Source organism: Podarcis liolepis (genome assembly GCF_965112155.1).
Source record: "Podarcis liolepis genome assembly, chromosome: 7".
NCBI classification, from domain to species: Eukaryota; Metazoa; Chordata; class Lepidosauria; order Squamata; family Lacertidae; genus Podarcis; species Podarcis liolepis.
In genome coordinates, this window is record NC_139561.1 from 67,791,634 (window position 1) to 67,808,998 (window position 17,365).

Here is a 17,365-nt window from a genome sequence, read left to right on the forward strand (position 1 = left end):
TTGGGGGAAGGGCAGCAGTTCAGCAGTAGAGCATTTGCCATGCATGAAGATGCTCCCAGATTCTGGGGAGGCCAGCCCATTTGGACAAGTGGGGCACTGCCCCACCAAGATCAGCCTGCCCCTACCTGCCTGTCTAGGGGGCAGCCCTGACTGTCAGCCGCCTCCTCATTTTTAGCATTGCCTTTGCAGATTTCAACAAGGAGGAGGAAGTCAATGATGGAGAGCAGAGCCAGGAAGTCCATTGTTGCCAAGACCACGTCCTGTTCTAAATAGGAAGTCTTTTATAGCTCTTCCTGCCTCAGAGGAGCTAATAGCTAACCTGGGTGGGTGAGGGCAGTCCAGAAACCAGGAACACTACCAAGAGGAAAATTCTGTATTCTTGGTGGTGACTCACCACCCAAGGCACTTATATGCAGAGCTAAGAGTTCTCGCATTGCAGCCCCAGTGGCTCTCAATTCAAGAGCAAGTTTTTAGTTCCTTCTCCCACTCCCAGTTGTCAGTTTCTCCATTCATGTTGCTTCCGGATGACCTGTTTATTGAGTATCTGCCATGGTTTCTTTGCAAGATGTTAGATGATGTAAGCAGATTGAGCATTCATTCCAATTTCTTTGTGGGGAGGCTATATTCCTTATCACAAAAAGTGCAGTTTTGGGAGGACGTGGGTTTGTAGTGCAAGAGCTCCAGATCAACTTTAATTCCACAACCTGATTGGCTGCCTTCGCATGCCAGTGGCAGTGAGTACCTTCAGGAGCTATGGTTGCAGGAGGTCTAAACCACTCACAAAAATACTCACCAATGCAGGCAGGGTTGCTGGTGCAGCAGAGTTCAAGCCACCCAAAGTCCAGCATAGCATAGCGAATCAGTCTAGGTCCAAACATAATCCAAAAGCAACGTCAGGAAACAGTTCATGCTCAATATCACAAAGAGTTCAGCAAGAGATATGAGCAAAGAGTCAGAGCCCTGTGCTGTTTCCAGCGAGTAGAAGACTCAGGAGGAATATCTACTCTGGCCTCTGTAGGAGACTAGAAACCAAACCTAACAAATGAGTGTTCTTGCTAGTTGGTATGAAAAAGGGCTAATACCACAAAGCGGTATTGCTGATAGGCAGAGACTTAGACCATAGAAATACAATTGGTAGAGAGGGCTCGATGTGATGTCACTTCCCCTCCTTTCCAGGAGAGGAAGGAACTTACAGCATTTACTGTTCCATTCTCTCTCACTTCCTTTGACCAGCATTAGATGCAGACATGCCTCTGCTTTCCCCACCTTTAGGCTGGTTATACTGTTAACTGCTGTTGTTGTTATGACCCCATTCATGATTATAAAGTAAGTAAACCTATTTTTTAAACTTACTTGACAAGTTGTTGCCTGATTCTTTATTAAGTGGTGTAAGAAAGGGGAGCCAGCTTACTGCATATCTAGACTTGCTCAAAACTGCTTTTAATTTTACTGCCAAGGATGGGAGTTTGAAACTCTATTTAATCCACACACGTGGATGCCTGGAAAGATAAATTGCAATTAATATATCTTCTCCTACTCATGAAAACCCATCCCACAGCCTCCTGGACCACACCCTGACCACAGCTGTTCATAAAAAAAATTAGTTTCAGGGATTGTTTACTCCCAGGCATACAAGTCAACCATCAGTTCCAGCTTTTCGGATGCATACTATGACATCACCCTTCAGCTTGAACCCAAATCTTTTGCCACTCCTGTTCTTGAGGACTGCAGTGGTGGTGACTCCATCTCCTTCTCTGACCACTCCAGGGACGACTCCAGCAAGTTCTCCCAACATGGAGGGCCCCTAAGGAGTTCGATCCCCATTTGGGACAGCTGCATGTTACGCAGTTCTCAACCTATGGGTCCCCAGATGTTGTTGGACTACAACTCCCATCATCCCTGAGCTCTGGCCTTGCTAGCTAGGGGTGGTGGGAGTTGTAGTTCAGCAACATCTGGGGACCCACAGGTTGAGAAAGGCTGGTAACTCTAGAATTCTATGATTCTATGTCAAATGCTAATACTGAACTCAGTTCTCCAAGAACTGCTCCTTATGTATCTCCACTCAGGTGCCAGAGGGAGGTATTTGTAGGCTCAGGCAAGGACCCTGGCTTTCAATCCCCAACATCCCCAGGTAGTGGCCCCTGCCTGGAAACCTGGAGAACGGCTGCCATGAAGTGGAGACCATCATGAGCTCGATGGACCATTGATTTGACTCCTCAGAAGGCACCTTCTTATAGGGACGTAGGTGGCACTGTGGGTTAAACCACAGAGCCTAGGGCTTGCCGATCAGAAGGCTGGCGGTTCGAATCCCCGTGACAGGGTGAGCTCCCATTGCTCGGTCCCAGCTCCTGCCAACCTAGCAGTTTGAGAGCACGTCAAAGTGCAAGTAGATAAATAGATACCGCTCTGGCGGGAAGGTAAACGGCGTTTCCATGCACTGCTCTGGTTTGCCAGAAGTGGCTTAGTCATGCTGGCGACATGACCCGGAAGCTGTACGCCGGCTCCCTCAGCCAATAAAGCGAGATGAGCGCCGCAACCCCAGAGTTGGTCACGACTGGACCTAACGGTCAGGGGTCCCTTTACCTTTACCTTTAAGGCACCTTCCTATGCACCCATGTGTAGGTGAGAGGCTGCAGGAGGTCCCCGGTTCAATCCCCCAGCATCTTCACGTAGGACTGGGATTGTCCCATATCTGAAAACCCGCAGAGCTGTTGTCAGTCAGAGTAGACGCTCCCCTAGATAGGCTAATGATCTGACTCAGGACAAGGAAGTTTCCTTTGTTCCTATAGCTTTTTTTATTGCTCGGGGGTGGGGGGCATGGCAGTGACAGGGTCCCTGAAACAGTCCAATGAGGAGTGAGCATGTCGTGGAATGCTAGCTGACTGTTGGAAGACGAAATGGGAAAGTGGGGAGGTGTTGGGGGGCAGGGATGGGGTAGAATGGAGTGTCCCTGGAGAGGGCGCAGTTGGTTTGCTACACTGCAACATTTTGTTGCATGTCCCATTTGTCTTCTTCTCTTACCTTTGTGGCAGTTCTCCATTTAAAAAACAACCGCATACTATTATAGTCAATAGTTATACCTATTGGGTTTGTTGTTGTTTTAAATAGGGGGGGGGGGGAAGGAACGCTTTTCCTTGCCTCTCACACTGACAGATGACAGGGGGAGCAGTGGCATTTCAGCTTCTCACCTCCACCTCTCGAATCCTCTCTTCCCACTCGTTTCCCTTTGCAAAGCTGCTCCATTCTGCTTTGCCTGCCTAAATCAGTAACAGTTTATTTCTGTGTTCGCAGCCAGTCTTGAGGGAGGTGGGCGGGCAACCACAGGACTCAGATCACCGTTTAGGATAAAATTGGAGCTGTGCACCAGCTCAGAGCATGGGCGTAGCTGGGGGGGGCAACTGCCCCCCTAAATCAATAAAAATCAATAAAAATACATAATTAACTGAGTTTCTGTTCCCCCCTAACAAAAGGCCTGCCCCCCCCCCCCACAAAAATCCTGGCTACACCCATGGCTCAGAGTTCTCCCCCATTTGGCATCTTTCCCCAGGGATGAGAATCCCTCTACATGTCCCACATTCTGCGTGGGTTGAAATGAACAAACTCCCAGCTGTTAAGAGCCTCGCATACAGGAACCGAGGAAGCCTGCCTTAAACTGAGTCAGAGCACTGGGCAATCTAGCTCAGTATTGCCTACCCTGACTGGCAGCAGCTCTCCAGGGTTTCAGATGGGGGCATTCTCAGCCCCACCTGGAGATGCTGGGGATTGAACCTGGCAGGCAGATGGAAATGAAATTTATTACGGTCAGAGACCAGCTTGTGAAACACAAATGGAACTACAATCCCAAAAGCAAAACAAACATTTAAAACAATATACAACAATGGGTTTTAAGTTTAAAAATGTGGTAGGCATATAAATACATAAAGACTTTAAGAGAAATGACTCAGAGACACCCGTGGATCCGAGTTTGGGAATTTTCTTAACAAACTAGATTGAAAAGGGGAATGGTCTGCGACTACAGATCTGTGCACAGAATCTGGCATCGTCTTGTGATCTTTGCCTAACAGGAGAAGATCGAATTTTTGCTTTACTGGGAGGTCAGCAAGCCTCACCAGCAGGGGGTCAATGGTTTCTCTGTGTGTTCGGGGCTTCCTATACCCCCCAATGGACAGGTGCAAATTCTCTGGTCATATGGGACTTTTTTAAAGGCTTGATCCAAGACTGGCGAGGGCAGAGCCGAACTTCTGGCAAGTGTAAAAGCCCTTCTTGCAACAAGGCAGATGCTCCACCCCACTGCCCTTCATGTGGCAGCAGGTGACGCCAACTCTAGGGGGCGGAGTTGTCGTCAGTCCCCTTAGTATTCCTTAGCAGGGGGCTCATCCTCTCCCCGAATATTGAGGGGGATGGAGGAGGCTGAACTGCCAAGCCAAGCACAGGGGGAGGAGCCACGGCCACTAAAGGTGCAGCGTGCTGGGCAAGGCCTCCTCCTGACAATGTACCTCCTCCCAGTGTTGCACATGCATCACACATCACACACACATGACATCACAGGTGCACACTGTGTGTTGCATGCATGATGTCATGCACACACTGCCTTGCTGAGCCCCCCCCAATCTTTGGCTCATTGTGGCCCCTCTGCATGACAGTTTTTAAAAAATGAGATTTGACATCAATCCTTCACTTCCTTTCCTCCCCTCATTTTGTTCTTTAACTTCCAGTCAGCCCTTGGATTGTAAATGCCTTGGGGCAAGGACCACTCTCTTTTGCCTATGCCCCCCTTTAGCTGGGACCTTTCCTCTTGTGCAAAGGTCTGTGCTTTAAAGCACTGTGTCTGAGTGCTTTTTTTCTTTTTTGCCTCACCTCTTTTCCGGTGAAAACCTGCTCTTTACCACCGAATCAGAGCAAATGGCCATCCACAGAAAACCCAAATTGCCATTTGTTCCAATTCAGCACTAAAGAGTAGGTTTTTGCAGGGAAAGTGTTCTGACATGGCACTTTAAAGGTAAGTGTGAATGAGCCCAATACTGAGCAAGATGGAGCAGTGGTCTGATCTGGTACATGGCTGCTTCCTCTGTTCCTTTACATAGTGCAATGATAAACTATGGCATTCGCTCCCATAAGAGGCTGTGAAGGCAACCAACTTGGACCTCATTTGCACTCTACTTTTAAAGCAGTATCATACCACTTTAAACACTCACTGGAGCTGCAGTTTGTTAAGGGTGCTGAGAGTTGTTAGGAGACCCCTATTCCCCTCACAGAGCTACCAAGCCCAGAAGAGGGGTGGAGTGTTAAACCACTCTGATTGTCTTCTTGCTTTTCTGCCTGTCATTGGCTCTGGCTCCGCCTCCTGTTGGTCTCCCAGGCTTCCGCCTTAGCAAGTCCCAATGGGCACCTAGCCCCACTGGCTATATGACCACCCAAGGTCCCTTCCCATTCTCCAATTCTATGAATTCTGCATAAGAATAACTTATGAAAAATATGTCAATTTCCACATATTTGGCATGCTTTGACAAGGTCATTGTGCTTCTAAAATGCACACTTTTGAAGAGTTTGGATTTGTAAAGCCAACAAAGAAGGTATAGAATTTATAAAGGAAGTAGTAAAGGGAAGTAATGATGGAGAACTTTGCATTTGTGAGCTTGGCAGGGCATTTAAGCTCCACCCAAGTCTACTGGAAGTCTGCCCACTGTCATCCTCTCTCCTGCCTGCTAAGCTTTCACCAGAAATTTTGCACACAGTTGCAAGCTTTTCTCTTAGACTACAGGCAATATTATTTAATATCATTTAACTGAAGTTGTCTATGCACTCTATGACCTGCAAATCTTATGTCACCCAGGCTCACTCTGTATTGATTCCTTGCACAATTACCCTGGAGGAATCGTGATGTTGTGGAGCACACTTGGACCGGGTACAGGGTTCTTTGCGCTCTCTCTCTCTGATTTCCTAGTTTACAAAAATACATGCATTGTCTCTTTTCTCAAGTTGCATTTTACAGAGGTCAGTTTCATTTGTTGTGAGACATTAGTGTTACATACAGTGTTAGGTTAGGAAGGAAAGGGGGGGAGGGCTGGGTCAGGTGGCAATGCTTCTATTTTTCTACTTAGTGTATGTGTGAGGTTTTGTGTCAGCGTCACTTGTGTGGGTTCTTTGCTCTTTTGATGGTGGTCTAATGCACTGAACTGAAAATATGGGAAGCTGCCATGAGCATGCCCTAAGAGTACTAGAAACTTCCTATTTTAAAGGGGGGAGGTCTGGACATAGAGAGCTTAAGAATGCTACACTTCTTGTTCAATACTAGATTTTGTACTTGTATGGATGTGCAGAATGAACAGCCTCCAGCATTGCTTGCTCTGAGGATTACTGAGAGAAGTTACTATGCACCATAGGCAGTGCTTTCCTCCCCCCCCCCAAAATGTTTAGGGGTATGCATACCCCAGCATACCTCCAGAAAAAAAGCATGGACCATAGCTGAGGTTTGGAACTATATGCTAATACCACGAAAGAACAGCCCTGTAAGTCTTTGGTCAATACCTCCAATGTGGGGATGGGGAACCTGCAGCCCTCCAGATGTTGCTGGACTATAGCTCCCATCATGCCTGACCATCGGCCATGCTGGGTGGGCTGATGGGAGTTGAAGTCCAGCAGCATCTGGTGAGCCACAGCTTCATAGAATTGTCGTTGGAAGGGACCATGAGGGTCATCTAGTCCAATCTCTTGCAATGCAGGAATCTTTTGCCCAGCGTAGGGCTTGAACCCACAACTCTGAGATTCTCGGGCTCTACCAACTACCCTATCCCTACTGCAGGTTTTTTGTTCTCACCTTAAAACACATTTGACATACATTATTGACATATATGATTTATAACAGGGTTTCCCAAAGATGCGTCTCCAGCTGGTTTTGGACTACAACTCCCATCATCCCCAAGAACCCTGGGAGTTGTCATTTGCTGAGAGCTGTTAGGAGACCTTTATCACAGAGCTCCAGTTGCCAGAATTCCCTGTGAGGAGGGATTGTTTAAACCACTTTGGGAACTGGAAACAGAACTCCTAAACGACTCTCAGCACCTTTAACAAACTACAGCTCCCAGCATTCTTTGGGGAAAGCCAAAGAATTAAAGATAAGGTGTGAATGTCCCCTTGTACAGCAAAAGAAACTATGATAGATTCTGTGATGAGGGCCTATGAGAAGTAGAGAACTCAGACCACATCCCCAACATACATTTAAAGCACATGGGTTCCCCGCCATCCAAAGAATCCTGGGAACCGTAGTTTGTTCAGGGTGCTGGGAATTGTAGCTCTGTTGAGGGTAAACTACAGTTCCTAGGATTCTTTAGGGGAAATCATGCGTCCCCTTTAGGAGAAATATAGGGTGTCAATGTGCCTTAGTTATTGCCTAACTCACATTGATCAGGCCTCTCCAGAAAAAAAAATGTTCTAGGGCTTTTCCAAAGTAGGAACACAGGTAGTTATTCCGGAAGTGCCCTTCTAAGGATGGGGATCTGCACTCGCCCACCGTTAGGCAGTGAATAAGACTAAGAATAATTTTAAAGGAGGAACGTTTCCTCTTCTGAACCAACATGACATGCCTTTTTTAAAAAAACAAACCACCCATGAGAGAAGCCCTTGATTGGCCGTTCCTTCCCTCCTCCAGAAAGCAGCAAGCCGGCAATCAATGAATGGGTGGGACCTGGCGAGTCGGGGGTCCCGCCCTGACAGCTGATTGGGGGCGGTGGCGCTGGAGCAGAGGCGCTCGAGCTAGAGAACTGCTCCCCCTGCTTTCCTACAATGAGCTTCTGCTCGGCGAGAAAGGGGAGGGCAGAGAGAAGGAAGGTGGGGAAACAGAGGAGGTGCTTTTCTGTTCGTGCCATTACACCAGATGAAGGGTCAGTCCGGGGAATATACAGATACACACGCACGCACACACATGCCTGCGCGCTCAGGAAGTACTCTGGCTGGTCCAAGCCCACTTTCCCTGCGCTTTTAGGGAAGGGAAGGAGCAACCCCAGCAGAGGAAGCGCCGGGAGGAAAAGCGAAGCGACCCCAGCGCTGGTCCTGCCAGTGGGGCAAAGAGGGACCCGTAGCGGGCGAGCAAGCTGGACGAAAGGGCGAAGCAGTTCCAGGTAAGGCGAGCTCTCGATCTCCGGTGCTGTTCGAAGCTGAGTGGCGCGGCGGGTGCGCGGCTTTGTGGATGCGCGCTCGGAGTTGGGGGTCAGGGGCTTAGGATCTCTGCGCCGAGAAAGGATCCCCCTCCCTCCTATATATATGTATGTGTGTGTGTATGTATGTATACACACACACACACACACACACACACACACACATGTATATGTGTGTGTGTATATATGAGAAAGACAGAGAGAAGAGGGGGTCTGGTCGCCTTCCTGTAGTAGCTTCGCCATCTCCGTGGCTTGTTGCTGCATCGAGGGAAGGAGGAGGAAGAGAAGAAGAGCAGCCCAGGCCGCGGAAGCTGGAGACTGGGGGGCGAGGAAACGCGTCCCTAAATAAATGTTCGGGGGGCGAACAGTGGCTAGTGGGGGCGGCAAATGTACGAAAGCGTTTGGGGAGGAGGGTGGCATGTGTGGGTGCTTAGGGGAGTGACTTCCCTCAGAGTATTGGGCGGGGAGGAAGGGGGGTGTTCTCGGGGTCCAGCACCGTTCCCGGAACTGCAGTGTGGTGGTGTCAGTGGGAGGAGGAGGAGGAGAAGATGGATGGGGAGCTGTAACGCTCTCCGGAGCCCTCGCAATCTCCCTGGTAAACCACACTGCGCAAGCCGAAGGTGGGGAGGAGAAGGAAGAGAGAGGGCCGGAGAGAAGGAGGTGTGTTTGATGGGCACAGGTTGATGTACCTTTGTCTCTCCGCCCCCCCCCCCGGCTGTGTTTCCTCCTCCCACCCATCCCCGTTTCGTGCAAGGATGTGCAGGCAAAAAGAAGCAACCACTGTCCTCTCCTCTCTCTCCCCCGCCTCCTATTTCAGCAGCTGGAGTGAGGCATCAATAAGCTCCTTTTGTGATACCCGCCCCAAGATCGGGACCAGAATCGCCTGCTTAAACTGGGAACTGGGGAAAGCGGGGGGGGGGGGGCGTTTTCTCTTTCTACTGACGCCCCCTCGCCCCCGACCGCCTTCTCCTCCCTGGGGACGCCTGGGCCATAAATCCTTCCCTTGCCAGCCGCTCCTCACAGCAAGCAACAAAAGGCTCGGCAGCAAACAGCCAAGGGGGTGAGTTGCCGGCTGCTCCAGCCCTGCAGGGGGAGAAGCGGTTTGTGTATATGTGCGTGCGTAGCGTAGGAGTGTCCTCCGCCTCCGCCGCCTCCCCCCACCGTTGTAAGGCCGGCGACCTACGAGGATTCCTTCTGACGCTGGACCAGACACCTGTGGACCACCTGCCTGCCTTTCTCCTTGCCCGCTCCAGTCTCGCGTTTCTTGCCCCGGCCGGAGCTATATGGTTTAGACCATGCTTTCTTAATTCCCTTCCCTCTCCGGCTCTTCCCTCCCCCGTGTCCGCTTATCTGCCAGATCGGATGTTGAGAGAGGTGTAAAATTAAGCCATCTTTTCTCCCCCACCCCCCTGCCAGCTCTCTGGCCATTGATAAGATTCTTCCCAAGCCCCGCCCCCTCTTCGCTCATGTTGTGAAGAGAGCGTGGGCAATGTCGCCTTAAGAGAAGTTGTGCCACGCAGGAGTCGCAGTCACGGCATCCTCGCAGGAGCCCTGATTCCCCACCAGTGAACTTCGGTCCTCTTGGGTTCCGGACTTGGTGGTCTTTTGCAAAGCATGCCTCCCTCTTGCTACATTACAAAATGTAGCAAGCCAGCTGTCTTTCTGGGTGCCCTCCTGCGGAGTGGGGCTCCGCACTTCTGCCCTAAAGCAGAGCTGTAGGTACGGGGGTGGGCTAGCCAGGTTTTTTGCCCTGCGTGAAACCTCCAGAGGGGCACTATGGAGCCTCCCAGCCTCTGTGTGTGCACGCAAATGGACATGAGGGGGGTGCCAAACTGGGTCTTTGACTCGGGTTAAACAAAGCTTAGTTTCACCCCTGCCTAAAATCCTCCAGACTCAGGGACAGGGGAACCACTTTTTCATTCTGAGGACCGCATTTCGTGCTAGGCAACCTCCTGGAGGCCGCAAGATGTCAGCAGCGGTGGACGGGGCCAGAGGCAAATGTGGGCGGAAGATTGAATGTGGTTGTTAGCAATGTACCATACAGGGCCGTCTTACCCATAGGTGTCAGGGGCGCAGGGCATCCGGGCGCCAGGCTCTCAGGGGCACCAGGCTGAGAGTCTGGGGCCTGAGAGTTGAGTGCTGCGACTGGCTCTTTTGCTGCAGGCAGTTCTGTGCTGCGAGTTTGGGGGCGACCGAGCCAGCGAGACACTGAGGTGGCTGTCTGGCTCCGCCCTCTTGCATGCCTAGCACTGGGCAACCTGGGGGCCACTGGGTGGATCTTTGCACCCTGGTGCCGCATATGGTTAAGACAGCCCTAGCACCATAGGCTGACTTTTTACACACATTCATGCACCCCTTTCTGTTGCCCATCTGGGCAAGCAAGAGGCATTATCTAGGCAGGTAAAAGCACTCAAGGAAGGTGTGGCGCAGGATTGTTGAGGGCTGAGGCAGGGCGGATGGGTGGGTGAAGTGGCCTGGGGAGAGTCCTGAGGGTTAGATAGACCTGGAAGGTGCACTTGACCCACAGACCCTGGTTCCCCAGCACTGCCCTACTGCCAGGCTTCCCCCTTCTAACCATGCGCATGGCGACCAGGCCTCAGCACACATTCCGGAGGCTCAGAGTTATGGCGAGAGAGCCGCTGAGGGAAACAGCTTGTTTCCTTCTCTCTTGGAATGGCCCACCCCACTTGTGTCCTTGGTTTCTCTCCTGCATTGTTCTTCTTTTAAAAGAAAAAATAAGGGGGAAAATGCCTGTCTGCTTCCCAAAACTGGGGGTTTCTCCCAGAATGTGACCAACAGTTTCCGCCTCTCCTCCAGCACTCACAGATCCGGGAATTGGCACCTCCTTCCGGCGGAAGTCCTGCTTTTCTCAGCCAGAGGTTGAGCTGGGGGGAGGTGATAGGGTTTATGGGGAAAGGGTTACTATGACTACTCCTGCGCAGAAATGAACATTTCTCTTTCCTCTGTGTGTGCGCTCGCTCGCATGTGCGCCTTCCTCTGGGTCACTTTGCGGAGAGAGTATTTTTATCAGGTTTCAGAAGGACAGCCCTTGCAAGGGAGGGGCTGCAGCTGAGTGGGAGAGCACATGCTTTGCCTGCAGAAGGTCTCAGCAATGTAGCGAGAGCACCGGAAGAAGGCAAGCTGCCTCACACTGAGTCAGGCCATTGGTCCTTCTAGGTTCGTACTTTTTTTCAGCCAAAGGGCCACATTCCCTCCTGGGAAGTGTGTCACTGTTGGGCGAGGCTGGTGGCAAAAGTGGGTGGAGCAATGAATGCAAATTTTGTACACATGACTAACTTGACACACATTCACACAGCCTCCATCCAATGAAGCAAGAAGCACTATCAGAGTTGCAGCCAGGCAAAAACATTCACATAGGGTGTGAATAACAGAATCAAAGAATCATAGAGATGGAAGGGTCATCTAGCTTACTCCCTGCATGCAAGAATCTTTTGCCCAACATGGGGCTCGAACTCTCGACCCTGAGATTAAGTCTCATGCTCTACTGACTGAGCTATGTAAGGTGAGTGAGGGGTGTGGCGTGAAAGTGGGTGTGGACTGAGGAGTCCTGAGGGCCAGACAGAGAGGGTTGAAGGGCTGCATTTGACTCCCTGACCTGAAGTTTCCCACCCCTGATCTATACTCACTGGCAGCAGCTCTCCAGACAGGTGTTCTCCTAGCCATACCTGGAGATGCTGGGGATGAAGCCAGCATTCAGTCTGCAGCATCTCCAGGCAGGCCTAGGAAAAATTCTCAAGTGGTCCTCCATCTGTTGTAGGACTTCAGGTCATTTCAGCCCCAGAGAGTGTAAGTAATGGATGGGGATGTTGGGAGCTGGGAGTTCAGCAACATCTGGTGAGCCACATGTTCCCCATCCCTAGTGTAGACTTTGCTGCACTAGAGGGACCAATGGTCTTGGTCTGGTGGATGTCAACTTGCTATGCTCTACATATTTGGCTTAGCTCTAAAGCAACTGCACTGTGATTGAAAAGACAAGTGTGCCCCAACCCAAAATTTATTGCACTGTCAGATAGGATATAGGGGAGCATAATATTAAAATTATGTTGTTACAAGGGGATTATTATTGTTGTTTAATTTATGTACCACTTTTATGATAATATAGTTCCTAAGTGGTTTACAACTACAAAACTAATCCACAGTTAAAGTAGACAATAATTTTAAAGCACCCTTAACTAAAATACACAATAAAACAGTTTAAAAGAGCTTAACAATTGAAAGCAGTCAAAACTATAAAATCCCAAGTTCACTTCAGGGGAATGTTTGCTGAAATGGGTGTGTCTTCAGGAGCTGAAAAGTTGTTTGTCTGTATTGGATCACAGTCTACTTCTGGGGTGCCCAAACTTGTTTTCAAAGAGGGCCAGATTTGATGAAGTGAACATGCATGAGGGGCGACCAAAGTTGTTGAGCTTTTTTTTTTACCCCAGGACATATACTGCAACGGGGGCCAGATTAAATCGACCAGTGGGCCGGATTAGGCCTCCAAAATGGACTTTGGACATGCCTGATTTACTTTAAAAGTCTGTCTCTAGTAACTGGGAGGTCGGTTGCCCCAGATGTGGAAGTATATGACTAACTGTCATGGCAACAGTCATTGGCTGTGCATACTCAGAATGATAGAACTCTTGGGTTGCCTGTGCATTTGGGATGACCAGAGTTTTGGACTGGACTGCAGAAAATGTGTGAAAGCAGTTGGAGGATAATCGTTTGCATTAGAGTTGGTTGAGGGTGGGAGAATCAACCTCTGGTCCCTGTGCTAATTTCAGAAACCTCCTTCATGCAGTTTGTTCCCCTCGAAGCAGCCTGCTGGAGGTGGGGGAGCCACACCCCTTTTAGTTCACCCACATGTCCACATGGGCCCTCTGACAATGGTGGTTGGTGCCCATTAGTACTGGCAGGGCAGAATGCAGGGAGGCCAAGGGAGGCGGAGCCAAAGCCTGATTGGGAGGAGCCAGAACCCACAACAGACAGAGGCAACTAATCCTAGTTCCACCTCCATCCTCTTCCCTGCTGAATTTTACAAGGGCAACACAGAGACCATGGAAGAGGAAAGTGGCTCTTCAAAAGAAGGGGCAGACAGAGGTTGGTGGGGCAGTTGCTCATCATCCTAATGGACAAGCCACCACAAGATTTCTTGTTTGCTGCCTGGAAAAAGAAGGGAAAAAATATTTTAATACATAAAGAGAGCATGCAAACATTAATAATGTGGAAGAGGCCACATTTTGAGATTTAAGAAGCAAGCACACCTGTGCTGGAACCCATCCTGTGAAATGAGTGCATCTGGGAGCATAAAACTTAGCGGTGGGTTAAATGATGAGTCTGATCTAACAGAGCTACTTCAGAATTATGCTATGGAATCAGTTTCTGCACACAACCTTATAGAGAAAAAGCGAGTAAGAGGTGACACAGTATATGTTTATTAGATTATGCACCGTGTGTGGAGAAAGTGGAGAAAGGAAACTTTTCCTTCCTTTCGCATGAGACTAGAGGTCATGGGCATCCCATGAAGCTGAAAGCTGGAAGATTCAGATAAAAGAAGGAACTTCTTCATGCCGCTTGTACTTTAAACTATGGAACTCACTTTCCCAGGTGGCAGTGATGGCCACCAACTTGAATGGCTTGAACAAGGGATTAGACAAATTCATGGAGGACAAGGCTATTGATGGTTGCTAGCCAGGATGGCTGTGCTGTCCTTCTATGGTCAGAGGCTGTGAGCCTGCTGCACTTATTTCTGATTTGTGGGCTTCCCATAAGCATCTTGTTGGCCACCGTGAGAACAGGATGCGCCTTGGGCCTGATCCAGCAGGCTCATCTTATGTTCTTAACATGCACGGCCAAGCAAACACCATTATGCCATTTTATTAACAGCACACACGTGTTTCAGTGGAAGGTTTTGCCTAGAAAACCCTCATGATCTGCACCCCTCCCCACCTTCCCACTGGCATATATTCTGCAGGGTTTAAACATATGTGAGCCATTCAGAAACGCCACCATGCACATGCAGTTTGTACTCAGGAAATCACCAAGTACAAGATGTAGCAGCATACGAAGCAGCCCCCGCAATTCCCTCCCCTCCCCAAGACATCCCTCTGCCTATTCAAGGTTTTCAATGGCATCTGGGAAGTGTGGGCAAGTAGAAATTTGAATGGAATAAGGAAAAGAATGTTCATCTACTCTCTATTGTGTAACCTTGGGCTTCTGTATCTGGAGCTGCACAATGTATGGCAGTTTATTTTTCTGTAGCATTTTCAGCATGCAAAGTGTGCTGTGGTGCTTATTGTCTTCATCCAGTCAGTGCTGGGCTACAACGGAGGCATTTTGCATTCTTTCAGACCAAGTTCTCAAAAGCTTTAATCTGCCCCCTGGAGTATTGCTGTGTGTGTGTGTGTGTGTGTGTGTGTGTGTGTGTGTGTGTGTGTCCCCGTGTGTCCAGGTTGCCCAGTGCCTCCATTCTGCAGCACTGAGCAAAACCATCTTGACTCTTTAATTCAGGAGTATCCAGTATGGCACCACCCAGATGTTGTTGGACTTCAACTCCCATCAGCTCCCAGCCAGCATAGCCAGTTGTTGGGGTTGATGGGAGCTCCAGTCCAACAATATTTGGAGGGCACCACGCTGGCTATGCCTGCTTTAACTGATATAATCACAGAACTGGGAGGAGCCATATGCGTCATCTAGTCCAGCTCTGATTTGATGCAAGAAATCCCCAGAGCATCCCCAATAGAGCATCCCCAGCAAGAGAGGGCTATTTGCCTTTGCTTGAAGGCCTCCCTTCTAGGTAATTAGTTCTAAACCCAAAATGCCCATATGTTCATGAACTTTTCCTTAATGTTAACAGACACCTACCCTCCTGTAAAGCAGGATGTAAATGAAACAAGTAATAGTGCAAATACAGTGGAACCTTGGTTTTCGAGCGTCTCAGAAGCTGAACAATTCGGAACCTGAATGCTGAAAACCTGGAAGTGAATGCTTCCATTTCCGAATGCACTTCAGAAGTCCAACGGCTTCCAAGACGTGTTTCTTCATTTTTTCCATTGAAATTGCTGACCACTCATTGCGCCTTGGTTGTCAAACGTTTTGGAAGTCGAACGGTCTTCCGGAATGGATTACGTTCGACAGCTGAGGTTCCACTGTACAGTGGTACCTCAGGTTAAGTACTTAATTCATTCTGGAGGTCCGTTCTTAACCTGAAACTGTTCTTAACCTGAAGCACCACTTTAGCTAATGGGGCCTCCCGCTGCCGCCGCGCTGCCAGAGCCCGATTTCTGTTCTTATCCTGAAGCAAAGTTCTTAACCTGAAGCACTATTTCTGGGTTAGCGGAGTGTGTAACCTGAAGTGTATGTAACCTGAGGTACCACTGTACCTGCTATTGTGAGTGGGCTCCTTGTGCAGAAGACGGCAAGCTCCCTCCTGCTTTTGCGTTGCCATCATTCTTAGGAACATAGGACGTTGCCTTATAATACCAACTCAAAACGCTGGTTCAAGGAACTCAGTATGAACCCCTGCACAACCACACTGGCATTGTGTTAAGAGAAGTGTCCAGCTCAGCCTGGAGATGCCAGGGATTAAACTGGGAACCTTCTGCATGCAAATCTTGAGCTCCACTACTGATTCTTGTGCTTCCTTTCTACCTCCACTGTCAGAGGCAAAATGCCTTAGAAAGCCAGTTGCTTGGAATCACAAGGTGGGAGAGGGCTGTTGTGTTCAGGCCTTCTTGTAGGCATTGATCTAGTCCAGGATGCTGAACTAGATAGGTCTTTCACCTGATCATGGAGGCTCTTCTTATGTTCCAGCTGATAGAACATCACATTGGTGTTGGGGCACCAGTGGAAATATTAATCTCCTGCAGTAGGAAGGGGCAGTGGCAGAGTATCTGCTTTGCATGCAAATGATCTGTGGTTCAATCGGGGGCATCTTCAAGTAGAGCTGGGAATATCCCGTCTCTGAAACCCTGGAGAGCGACTGCCAGTCAGTGTAGACCATGGGTAGGCAAACTAAGGCCCGAGGGCCAGATCTGGTCCAATCACCTTCTAAATCCAGCCCATGGATAGCCTGGGAATCAGCGTGTTTTTACATGAGTAGAATGTGTCCTTTTATTTAAAATGCATCTCTAGGTTATTTGTGGGGCATAGGAATTCATTCATTATTCCCGCCCCCAAATATAGTCCGCCCCCCCCCACAAGGTCTGAGGGACAGTGGATCAGCCCCCTGCTGAATAAGTTTGCTGTCCCCTGGTGTAGACAATACTGAGCTGGGTGGAGCAACGGTCTGATTCAGTATAAGTCAGTTTTCTATGTTCCTATGACAGGAGAAGCCATCTATGCTGGTGGAATATTCAATACCATATTTAAAGGTACAAAGAGCCCTCTCTAGGTCAGGAGCTGGCACTGTGTCAGCCAGCCAAGTCAATGGCTATGAAGCTCATGAGACAGACTTGATGGAGACAGCCCCACCTTGTTGATTGGCCTCAGCAGCACCTGGGCATCAAAGGTATGTGTGGCCAGATGCAAAAAAGAAGAAGATAGGGCTCTTGCATGTTTAATAGCATGATACCTGCTGAAGTGCCCTCTTCTACAGAAAGAGCATGTAGAAGGCAGAAAGGGATCTATTAGACCTTTTGGTGCTTTAAAATAGATTAGCATGGCTTTCCGGGTGCTCCCTCCCCACCATAGTTCTCTGGAATGTGTTTTCCTAAACAGCAGATTCACTTGGCTTCTTGATAAAGCAGACCTGGCTATTTGCCACGGTTTCTGCTGGATGCATCGTTCTGCTCTGGGTGACTCCCAAATGTTCCATCACGCAGGAAGCTACGGAGAGAGGCAACATGTTCTCAGAGGTGGAGTGATCCTCTTCACAGCCCTGCCACTGACTCATGCAGCCTTGGGGATGATGTTTCCTCTTCGTGAACCTCTTGCTTTCTCGCCCTAACCCAGCAAACAGAAAATGCTTGCTTAGTGCCTTCTCCTTTGGACACCCTCATGACGGCTGTCACGTCACAACTGTGACAATCTCTGGCTAAATGTTGCTGGGAAAGTACCAGAGAGAAGTGTTTCAAGTTCATGTTTAGTGGAGGAGGATGTGGTATCTATCTCAGCATTCCACATTCCTTCTTAATCTGGATACAGATGGTGCTGCGGGTATAAGGTTTTTAAAAAATGAAAATGTGCATTTATAAAGGGTCATGGCATAATCT

General features: G+C 49.3%; 1 protein-coding gene across 3 annotated transcripts in view; it reads left to right on the forward strand.

Moving 5' to 3' along the window:
- The first annotated feature begins 7,708 nt into the window (after window positions 1-7,708).
- Window positions 7,709-17,365, forward strand: part of FGR (FGR proto-oncogene, Src family tyrosine kinase) — a 61,008-nt gene continuing 51,351 nt past the window's right edge. The window contains exon 1 of one of the 3 annotated variants that reach the window (XM_083512190.1): window positions 7,709-8,117. The gene's annotated coding sequence lies outside the window, so the exon portion shown is untranslated. Of the gene's footprint in view, window positions 8,118-11,655; window positions 11,677-17,365 lie in introns of those variants that run through there. The other 2 variants (XM_083512189.1, XM_083512188.1) reach the window with 2 other exon arrangements.